This window comes from Herpailurus yagouaroundi, unplaced genomic scaffold, assembly GCF_014898765.1.
Source record: "Herpailurus yagouaroundi ecotype Mexico unplaced genomic scaffold, PumYag 181, whole genome shotgun sequence".
Classification (NCBI taxonomy): domain Eukaryota; kingdom Metazoa; phylum Chordata; class Mammalia; order Carnivora; family Felidae; genus Herpailurus; species Herpailurus yagouaroundi.
The window spans coordinates 19,923,541-19,934,302 of NW_024412412.1; positions in this window are offsets into that span (position 1 = coordinate 19,923,541).

Consider the following 10,762-nt stretch of genomic DNA (forward strand, 5'->3'; position numbering starts at 1 on the left):
CACATTATATATGTATGTTTATATATGTTCTATACACATATTTATATACATTATATACAGGATACATAATACATACATTGTAAACCGTCGAGCAATTACAAAAAAAAAATCAAGTTTCCAGTAAGTAATGAAGGAAAGATAGCAAAAGGATAACAAATACTCAAGTAGACTTATGGGGCGCCTGGGTGGCTTCAGTCAGTTAAGTGTCTAACTCTTAATTTCAGCTCAGGTCCTGATCTCACAGCTCATAAGTTCAGCCCACCACACTGGCTCTGCACTGACAGTGCAGAACCTGCTTGGGATTCTCACTCTCTCTCCCCCTCTCTCTCTGTCCCTCCCCCACTTTCACATGCACAGTCTCTAAATAAATAAATAAATAAATAAATAAATAAATAAATAGATAGATAGATAGATAGATAGGAGACTTAAAGCCACCTATACTGATAATTTTATTAAATGTAAATGGACTAAAATAAAAAACTGAGGTCAAGAGAGTAGATCAAAGTTCAAGAATCTATGAGATGCTGTCTATAAGAAGCTTTAAATATAAGAGGATGAAAACAGAGGTACAATATAAACACTAGTAATTAAAAATTGGTTTCAGTATCATAAAAAGCAAACCTAAGAAATATTATCAGTGTCAACAAAACAAACTTCATAATGAAAGTGATCAATTCATCAAGACTTCCTAGCCCTAAATATGTACATAACGCAGCTTCAAAAGTACATGAAGGGAACACTAACCGAACTAAAAGGAGAAATTGAGATTTCAATACTCCTCTTTTGAAAATTGATAGCAGTAGGCCAAAAATCAGGAAGGGTAATAAAGATTCATAATGCTGTCAAATAATGTGAAAAATTATCATAATACACATTTTTTTTTTCTATCACACATGATACATTCACCAGGATGAGTCATATGCTGGCATTCAAATATCAACAAATTCAAAAGGATTAGTATCATGCAGTGAATTCTCTGGCTGGAACTAAAAATAAACCAAAAATATATTTTAAAATTTCTAAGTATTGAAAAATTAACACATTTCTAAATAACTCAAGGCAGAAGAATAAAGGATTATAAGAAAAGAGAAATTTTAATAATAAAATCACAGCAACCAAAATTTGTGGAATGCAGCCAAGCAGTACTTCAAGCATTATGTATATTTTCTGACAGTTCTATTATAAAAGAAGGTCGAAAATCAACTATCTAAGGGGCGCCTGGGTGGCTCAGTCGGTTGAGCGTCAGACTTCAGCTCAGGTCATGATCTCACAGTTGATGAGTTTGAGCCCCAGGTCGGGCTCTGTGCTGACAGCTCAGAGCCTGGAGCCTGCTTCGGATTCTGTGTCTCCCTTTCTCTCTGCCACTCCCCAGCTCATGCTCTCTGTCTCAAAAATAAAGATAAACATTAAAAAAAATTATTTTTCCTGAATCAACTATCTAACCCACCACCTTAAAAAAAAGGGGGGGGTGGGGTACAAATTAAACCCAAAGTAAGCAGAAGCCAGAAAAATAAAGGAAGAGAAATCAGAAATACACAAAACAAAAACAACAGAACAGGGGCGCCTGGGTGGCTCAGTCAGTTAAGCATCCAACTTTGGCTCAAGTCATGATCTTATGGTTTATAAGTTCTAGCCCTGCGTCGGGGTTTGTGATGACAACTTGGAACCTAGAGCCTGCTTCAGATTCTATGTCTCCCTCTCGCAAGCGCCCTACCCCCACACTCATACTCTGTCTCTCTCGGTCTCAAAAATAAATAAATGTTAAAAAAAAAAAAAAAAAAAAAAAAAGAACAAACCTGGTTCTCAAAGTATCAATAAAATTGCCAACCTTTGATCAGACTGATCTGGGGGAAAAAGGAGAAAGAACATACGAATTTTCAAATCAGGGATATAAGATAGGACAACACTGAGGCTATAGACTTTAAGGAGTTAATAAAGGAATATTTTGAACAACTACATGACAACAATTCAACAAAACTGAAATACAAAGGGAAATACAAATTCCTTCAAGACAACTAAATAAAACATGGGCAAGACCTGAACTGATATTACACCAAAAGGCATATCCAAGTGGCTAATAACTACATAAAAATTTCCCCATATCAGTCTTAGAGAAAATTGTATTTAAACTAAATCACTTCATATGCACTAGAATAATTAAAATTATAAAAACAGAAGATATCAAGTGTTAGTGAGGAAGAGGAGTAATTGAAAAACTGGTACTTGGCAAATGGCAGAGCAGAATTGTAGAACAACTTTGCAAGAGTGCTAATTTGATAGTTTCTTATAATGTTAAAAATACCAAATGACCCAGCAACTCCATTCCTTAGGCATTTATCCAAGAATATAAAGACATATCTACATGAGGACCAGTACGAGAATTTTCACATCAGCTATATTCCTAACAGCTATTGGCTGGACACAATCCAAATGTCGATCCACCGGTGAACTGTGGTAAAGGTATTACTCACCAGTGAAAGACACCAAATAAGAAGGAACCAACTACCGATGCATGCCCCAACGTAGATAATTCTCAAAAACCTTGTGATGAACAAAGGAAGCCACACACAAGAGTCATACTGGAGGAGTCCAAATATTCTAAGTTCTAGAATAGGTGAAGCTAATGAAACTGACATAAAACAAGTCAGTAGTTGCCTGGGGCTGGGGACAAGGGAATTATTTTCAAAGTAACTTGAAGGAACTTTCTTCAGGGGCAGAAAATATTCTCTACCTTGATTGTGGTGGTGATTATCCAGATATATCTATTTGTCAAAATTCATCGAATTCTACTCTTAAAATCGATTTTAATATATGTAAATTATGCTTTAATAAAGTTGGCATTTAAAACTAAGCATATGCATGCTCAGAATTCTATAGAACTCTTATAAACTCTTATGTAGTGTGTTCAGTTCCAGTAAATACTCTATTTCAACATTACCAACTGTAGAAATGTTATCCTTATTTTTTAAAGACCATAAATGTATTCAAATGTTAGTAACTCTCATATATCTACCTATATCTATATATCCTATATCTAGATAGATTGATAGATATGTATGTATATCTATAGATAAATTTCTATCTCCTAGCCCAAATAAAGAGAAAAGACAAGTATATCCCTCAGTGGACAGGAAGGGTTCTTTCCAAGAGTTCCACTCTTAGAACTCTGTAAAGGTAGTACTGATTCTTATTTCTCTACCACTTCAATTATTTTATTTCTTTCTTTTACTCAAACCTCTCAAATTCTTTCTGAGGTAGAGTTGTAAGGAAGATATAATTTGAGGGGCACCTGGGTGTCTCAGGCAGTTAAGCCTCTGATTTCAGATCAAGTCATGATCTCACCATTAGTGAGTTCCAGCCCCGCGTCAGGCTCTGTGCTGACAGCTCAGAGCCTGGAGCCTGCTTCAGCTTCTATCTCCATCTCTTTGCCCCTCCGGGGCTTGCACTGCGTGTCTCTCTCTCAAAAATAAACCTTAAAAAAAAATTTTAAGATATAATTTGAGGTTATGATCACATATTGACTTATTCCCAATGCAAAATTAAACGAATTGTATTGACTATTTGTTTGAGGGGTGAGGGAGATCCTGTTTTGCTACTTTCCTCCCTTCCTAACAGAGCTCTGTTTTAAGTCCCCTTGTTGTTTGGGCTCCTTGGAAGGTAAATCCAGAAACAGTCACATGATGCCATCAAAAAGGGGTTCCCCCTTTCCGCTTTGGAGCAGCCTGTAGGCAGGCTTGCAACTAGACTGAGGTGGGCCATTCCTCTCGCTCAGGGCCCCAGCTTCTGATCCACTAAAATAAGACTGACAATGCCACAGGACATTATCCCAGTAACAGGATTCCAATCGGATTCTTCCAGCTCAGAGGTAAGTGCAAGATTTCCCATTTCCTCAGGAACAAAAAAGCAAAGGGAAAGGGAGGGATAAATACAAGTGCTTAGGAATTAATTCCATGTGACCTTTTATGACCAAAAATGCCAAAAAAAAAAAAAAAATCACTAGACAATCACCTAATTTCTGCTTAGAAACATGTTAAAGAAACAGAGAAATTATAGTTCATATATTTTATGTGAGAATTCAAGACAATTAGTAGGTGAAGGAAATTCAAATAAATATATGAAAACATAAAATTAGTTACCTAAATTCAGAAAAGGTAGTAAATATTAATTAAGGGGAAGATTAGGCAAAGCAATCAGGGAATGGAGTAGGACTCAAAGTAGACCTGAATCAAAGCATTTTTTTTTAATTTAGTTGAAAAACATTGATAGGGATAGAATTCTATAGGATTCTGGCTTTTCTATTTATACCACTTTGCTTGATAGTATAGTACTTAAAAGAGATAAGGAGGGTTGGAAAAAAATCATGAGTGGCCTTTCTGCTTAAATACAACTGTATCCATAACAAACAAAAATCCCTAAACTTTTGTATTGGTCTCCTACCGTGGAAATCGCTGTCACTATATATTTTACCCGTTCTTTCATTATTTGGCTCGTTAGATTTCTGCTACTTAAAATGCCTTTTCCCCCTCAATTCTTGCTGTTTGTGGAAGTTTCCCTTGCAAATGCCTTCTATCCCCTTGTTACCAAATTTCCAAATTCTCCCTTGTAACTTCCAGGTTTTATTGATATTTCTTTCAGTATGTGTCAGTTATGTAACACAGGGCCCCTGATATGCTCAGCTGTTTTCATCTTATGGCACAGAAACTTAATACGTCCAGTTACTACACTAAGCATAAATGGGAATAAACAATTATCTGTTGAATTGGTAATTTCCCAGATACAAGTTACTTGATGTTTTTATTAACCCTCAGAATGGCAATGTTATTCAGTCCCCAAGCCCAGTGATTACTCCATGGGAGATTCAGCTACTTCATTTACACAATCATCATTTAAAAACTAAAGAGAAAAATTAAAATGTCTCTTCAGCCAAAGACACCTTTTAACAAGCCCCTTTTTAAGATTCTGTCATAAAATATTAATCTTCAACAATTTTTAGTTCACTCACAGAAGAAAGCTATTTCAAAATCTGATGCCAAAAACAAGTGATCAGAGATAAACCTAACCAACTTAATCAAAATGAAGTTCTATGGGAATTACGTATGATGAGTATCCAAATAGAAAGCTTCACTTACTCTATATAGGAAGACCCTATAAATACTGGATGGGAACAATCCTGTTTCAGCCTTTCTCAGAGCACACTGAAACCATTCATGTTACTTATTTCAAGTACAAATGAAAACATACCCCCCCAAAATGTGTTAATCATAGGGGTCAACAGAGAATTTTCAATCTTGATTCTATCAGCCACTCTTAGGCTACCATTATTGAAATGTTTCCACCAGCAGCTAGGACAGCACAAGGTCCTAGGAGGCAGTGGACAGATACTGGTAGTACAGCTCATATTGCAGCCCAAACTAGCACTCAACAAAATGCTGCCAGAGGCAAGTCCCTTTCCATCATGTTCCTTGCTTTGTCCAGTCCTGTTGCGCACTTGATCTCTCCAGCCCCTTCCTTCTGCCCTCAGAGGCCTACTGCTTCCACAAGCCTTTCCCAGGGCAGCCGCCACCATCCGTGTCTAGACCCAGCCTTACCCTGGAAGAGGTCAGGGCAGCAGCAGATCAAGTGGCAGGCAGCAGACCAGGTCCAGGACTTGGATCGTAGCATAACCACAGATGACTTGACTGGAGTTAAACACTTTGAAAACATGACGTCTGACCACATAGGGAGAAAATTTAGTGCCTACCAACACTCTTAGACACCGAGTCTAAGCACAGCCATCAAACTGTGGGCATGATGCATTACCTGCCCCTGGATGCCCACTTCCCCTACCCTACCCCATAGGCAAACTACCTCAGGTCTTTCTTCACTCTTTTCCACCTCTTTCCTTTATCCTCATCCTGTCCTACCCTTCCTTCCTAGTTCTCAACATAGATTAGGTCTCTCCAAAAAGAAAAGTAAAATCTTTTCTGACCCTGCATCTTGCTCTTTACCAGTAGTTCTCAGACACAACAAGGGAAGAGGCTGCTGCTGGCATTAGTGGGTAGAAGCCAGAGATGCTGCTCAACATCTTGAAATGCACAGGGCAGCCCCCAAGGCACACAATCACGTGGTCAACAGCGCTGGAAGTTGAGAAATCTTGCTTTAGGCATCCCTCAACTTCCTGTCAGGTCATCTACCTTGAGCAGTTTCTACCATCACCCTTCGAGCTCAAGGCCGAACCTGGGAGAACTTGCTCCCCGTTGTCTCTGTTCCACTCACACCCCTCCTGCAAAGGTCATGCACAATTCTCCTACAGAAAAACTCAGTAGTTATTTTAGTCTCTCTTGTCTTTTTTACTTTGCTTTTCAACCAAGATAACCTTTACAAAACTGTGTTCTCTACTGGTTTCTGCGACCCCTCACTTTATGGGCATCACCATTGGTCCTGGCAAGATAAAATCTGAATACCTCTGCCTGGCTGTCATGTCTGGCATTGAATCCCAAAGGTGTCCCATTCACACCCGGCTTTCCAGCCATGCCAACAGTTATTATGGATTGCCAACGAGGCCTCTACCCTCTTCTTTGCACATGCCATTTACCCTTCCCACCAGCCAACCTACTCAAGTCCTTACCCAACTTTCACAATTCAGGGCACGTATCTCCTCCACTCTCACAACTTTCTATTTTGCAGAAAGAAATCTGTGCTGTTCTTGGTGCCTCCTGCATGCATGACATAGAGATTGTAATACTTTGAGTTTCTACCTTGTTGTTCAACTCAACAAGCTATGATACCTTGATGTCTCTCATCTCCCCTCCCCATGAAAATAGGAGCCCCTGAATCCAGGTTCTCTGTGTTTTTATACAGCACCTGGTAAATGGCTGGTGTTAATAAAAGTTTGTAAAATGAGTAAGTCATTTGAATGCTAACAACATAATTGTTACCTCAACAATTCTCTAGCTATATCCCACTACTACCTTTAAATTCTCTGTTTTTCCCTCTCTTCCCACCCCTTGTCAGTGAAAAGATCCATGATCTCTAAACCACCTTATCAAGGCTTGGGGTGGCTAGGAGTTAATATAACAAATTAGCCTGTTTCAGACATGAAGGAGCTGAGACACAGAGACGCTAAGGGACAGAGCCTAGTGCCCAGAGTGCACTCTTAGGAGATCCTTGGAAGACAGTGAGTGGGAAAGCCAGCTCCATTACAGCAGCAATAAACGAGGCAGGGGCAATGCCCCCTTACGATATTAACCCACACTGACTTTGGTTTGTTTGTTTCTGCTGTTTTGTTTTTGACTGGGGCTGTTGACTCATACTCAGGCATCACTGAGAAGGATCTGGCTCTCTACTCTACTGCACTTACCCCAGTCAAATGTTCCCTAGTGTGCAATGGCACAGCTGACCCAACACTGTCCCCAAACACAATTTCCTGTTTTTCACATTTTTGTTGACTTATTTGCCCCTGACAACATTCCCAATTAGACATGGTCATTCTTGAGGCTTAATTCCCAGCTCAAAAGTAAAGACAAAACCCCAACTGGGTCTAATTCAAAATTAAATTCATGCTAAGATAACTATGTTGGTTTGAAACACTAAATGTTTTCAACTAAACCAGCTCAACGGAAAACACAAGGACAAATTGGTCCAAGTTTGTTCAAAGGGCTGTATCGTGTTTTAAGGGTAAATGGTAGTCAAAAGGTAGAGTTTATATAAAATCCCAACGATAAAAAAAATGGCATTCTGCTTGAAAAAGCAGTTTCTGTAAAATAACGTATGTTTATTTATACCTAAAATACAAAATATTACGTATCATACCTCAAAACATATACATTCTGTATCAATATTTTAAAAGGAGAGCTATACTGACATGATGTAATTTTGTTATAATTTTGAAAATCACAACAGTATGTTTGAACAATTTGTCTTCACAATATGTTTAAAATGTAGAACTAAACAGCAAATGATGCATTAATGCCATTTTCTCTCTCCAAAACAAACATTTAGCATTCAATATTTATATATATCCCCAAGTAAATGAACTTTATTTCTCACTTGCCAGCAGTTTCTTAGAAAAATAAACCTAAAAGAAATAACTTCTGTTTAAACATGTTTGATCTTAGGGGCCCCTGGGTGGCTCAGTCAGTTAAGGGTCCAACTTCAGCTCAGGTCATGATCTCGCACTGCAGCATATCGAGCCTTGTGTTGAGCTCTGTGCTGACAGCGCAGAGCCTGGAGTCTGCTTCAGATTCTGCGTCTCCCTCTCTCTCTGCCCCTCCCCAGCTCATGCTCCATCTCTCTCTGTCTCTCTCTCTCTCTCTCTCTCTCTCTCTCTCTCTCTCTCTCTCTCAAAAATAAACATTAAAAAAATTTTAAGATGTTTCAAAAACTTCAGACAACTTATCTAATGTACAAAAAATTGCCTTAATCTATAAACTAGTACGTGAATGTTAAATTCTACTTTTGTTTTAATGACTATTAAAAATTAACTTCCTTTACCAGTTTTCTTAAGCTAAAAATCAGTAACAATGGTTAATATTGTGGCTCTATTTTGGGTATACCTAGGAGGCTATTTGAATTCTTCTCAACTGAGTTGTGTAAGCAAAGTAAAAAGTTCCTAGGAGAAATAATTAGGCTTCTGAAACTGAGATGTTATTATATTAGGTCAGAGAGGTCCACAGCTAAATTTCTCATTGAAAATGATATGAAATATGTCTCTTTTCATATGCTAAATATAACAAAAACTCAATGCAACTCAACACATAAAAGTTGTTTTTACAGTGATTCAAAATCAAAGCTATGCTTTCCCATCTTGGTCTCACTGAAAACGGTTTCAGTTAAAGCAAAAAGGTGCTGATGGGTAATAGCCAATCTGCAGTGAAAGAAACCACAGACGATGATGAGCTAGAGCTAGGAGGCACCAGTGTTCAAAGCCTAATTACCCAGATGTCACAAGTACAAAATTACATGCTTTTATAATGTTAAAATAAATAAGAAAGCTCCCAAAATTTTTCCCAGTATTAAAATCTAGTTAATCCCAATGGTCTATAGAAGATTCTTTTATCTCAGTGGCACTTTCCTTGCTGTCCTAAAAACGTACCTTGAGACCACAGACCTCTACCTCTGAGCCAACATGGGCAAGATTATGCACTAGAGCTTGGCCTGGTGGGGGAGTAGGGGACAGAAAATACTAGCCTGCTGCATGTTACCACTGTACTGGATGTTTTCATAGACATTTAGCCTTATACTTGAATGCTTTTTGTTGCAGTTAAGAATGTGAAGGGGTGCCTGGGTGGCTTAGTCTGTTAAGCATCCAACTTTGGCTCAGGTCATGATCTCTCAGTTTGTGAGTTCCAGCCCTGCATCTGGTTCTGTGCTGACAGCTCAGAGCCTGGAGCCTGCTTCAGATTCTATGTCTCCCCCACTCTCTGTCCCTCCCATGCTCATGCTCTGTCTCTCTGAATAAATGTTAAAAAAAAAAAAAAATTAAAAAATAATGTCAAGACCCAGAGTCTGAAAAACTTGCCCAAGCCAATGGCAAAACTGGGAGTTTTAACAACTTCTGTTCATCTACAAGGCATTTTCTCCAAAACTTCATTAGACAACTCCGATTTAAAGATATGGACACAGAAAGGACATAGATGAACACATCAACTCTGGTCGCGTCCTCTTAATTATGTATTTGAATAACAATCCAACTCAACAGGAGCAGTATTGTATTAATAAGTAACACATTACATTAGCGGTGTTGGAAGAAGCTCCCCCGCCCTTATTATATTCCTAATGTCAAACGGTTTCAGGCATTTATTCAAAATGTACAACATGCGTCTATTAGAAACATGTGCTGAATTTTTTTTTTTTTTTACGTTTTTATTTTTATTTTTGGGACAGAGAGAGACAGAGCATGAACGGGGGAGGGGCAGAGAGAGAGGGAGACACAGAATCAGAAACAGGCTCCAGGCTCTGAGCCATCAGCCCAGAGCCCGACGCGGGGCTCGAACTCACGGACCGCGAGATCGTGACCTGGCTGAAGTCGGACGCTTAACCGACTGCGCCACCCAGGCGCCCCAACATGTGCTGAAATTTTAACGATCACCCTCTCATACCAACCCTCACCCATACAGACCGGCCCATTCTACAAGATGCACTGTCACCAGCTATCAACAAAACAGTCATTAAGAGCTGACAAAAAGTTGCAACAGCTAGATTTCAATCATCTGTCATGATTTCAAGTTTTTCCAAAGAGAGTGAGTGAGCATTAAGTATATAAAGCCATTTCACTGGATCACGTTTTGTGTTTCAGACTCAAAACTTTCATTGAAGAAAACCAAGTTGAACTTAGTTGACTACATCCAACACAAGATCACACAGCCCTTCTCACAGAATCAACTCAGATAGATCTGGCAGTGAGACTGGAGCTTCCGCCAAGAGCATTTATGTGGGTATTTCTCAAGGAATGAGAGAAAGAAATTGAGAGAACACAGGAGTTCAGGAGCAGCTCTCATGATACAGTCAGTACTTCCTCAATCCTAAGCACCTGAGGGATTAGAGCTATGCTGTTTAGTATGCTCACCACTAACCACCTGTGCATATTGATCACTGGAAATGGGCCAGTGCAAATGGAGAAGTGCTAGAAGTACAGAAGATACCCTAAATTTCATATAAAATATATAAATATATATAAAATATAAAAAAGAAAGCAAAATATTAAAATTTTATTACATGTTGAAATAATAAGTTGTATATGCTGATCTATATTACTTGTTATTAAAATTAATTTCATCTGTTT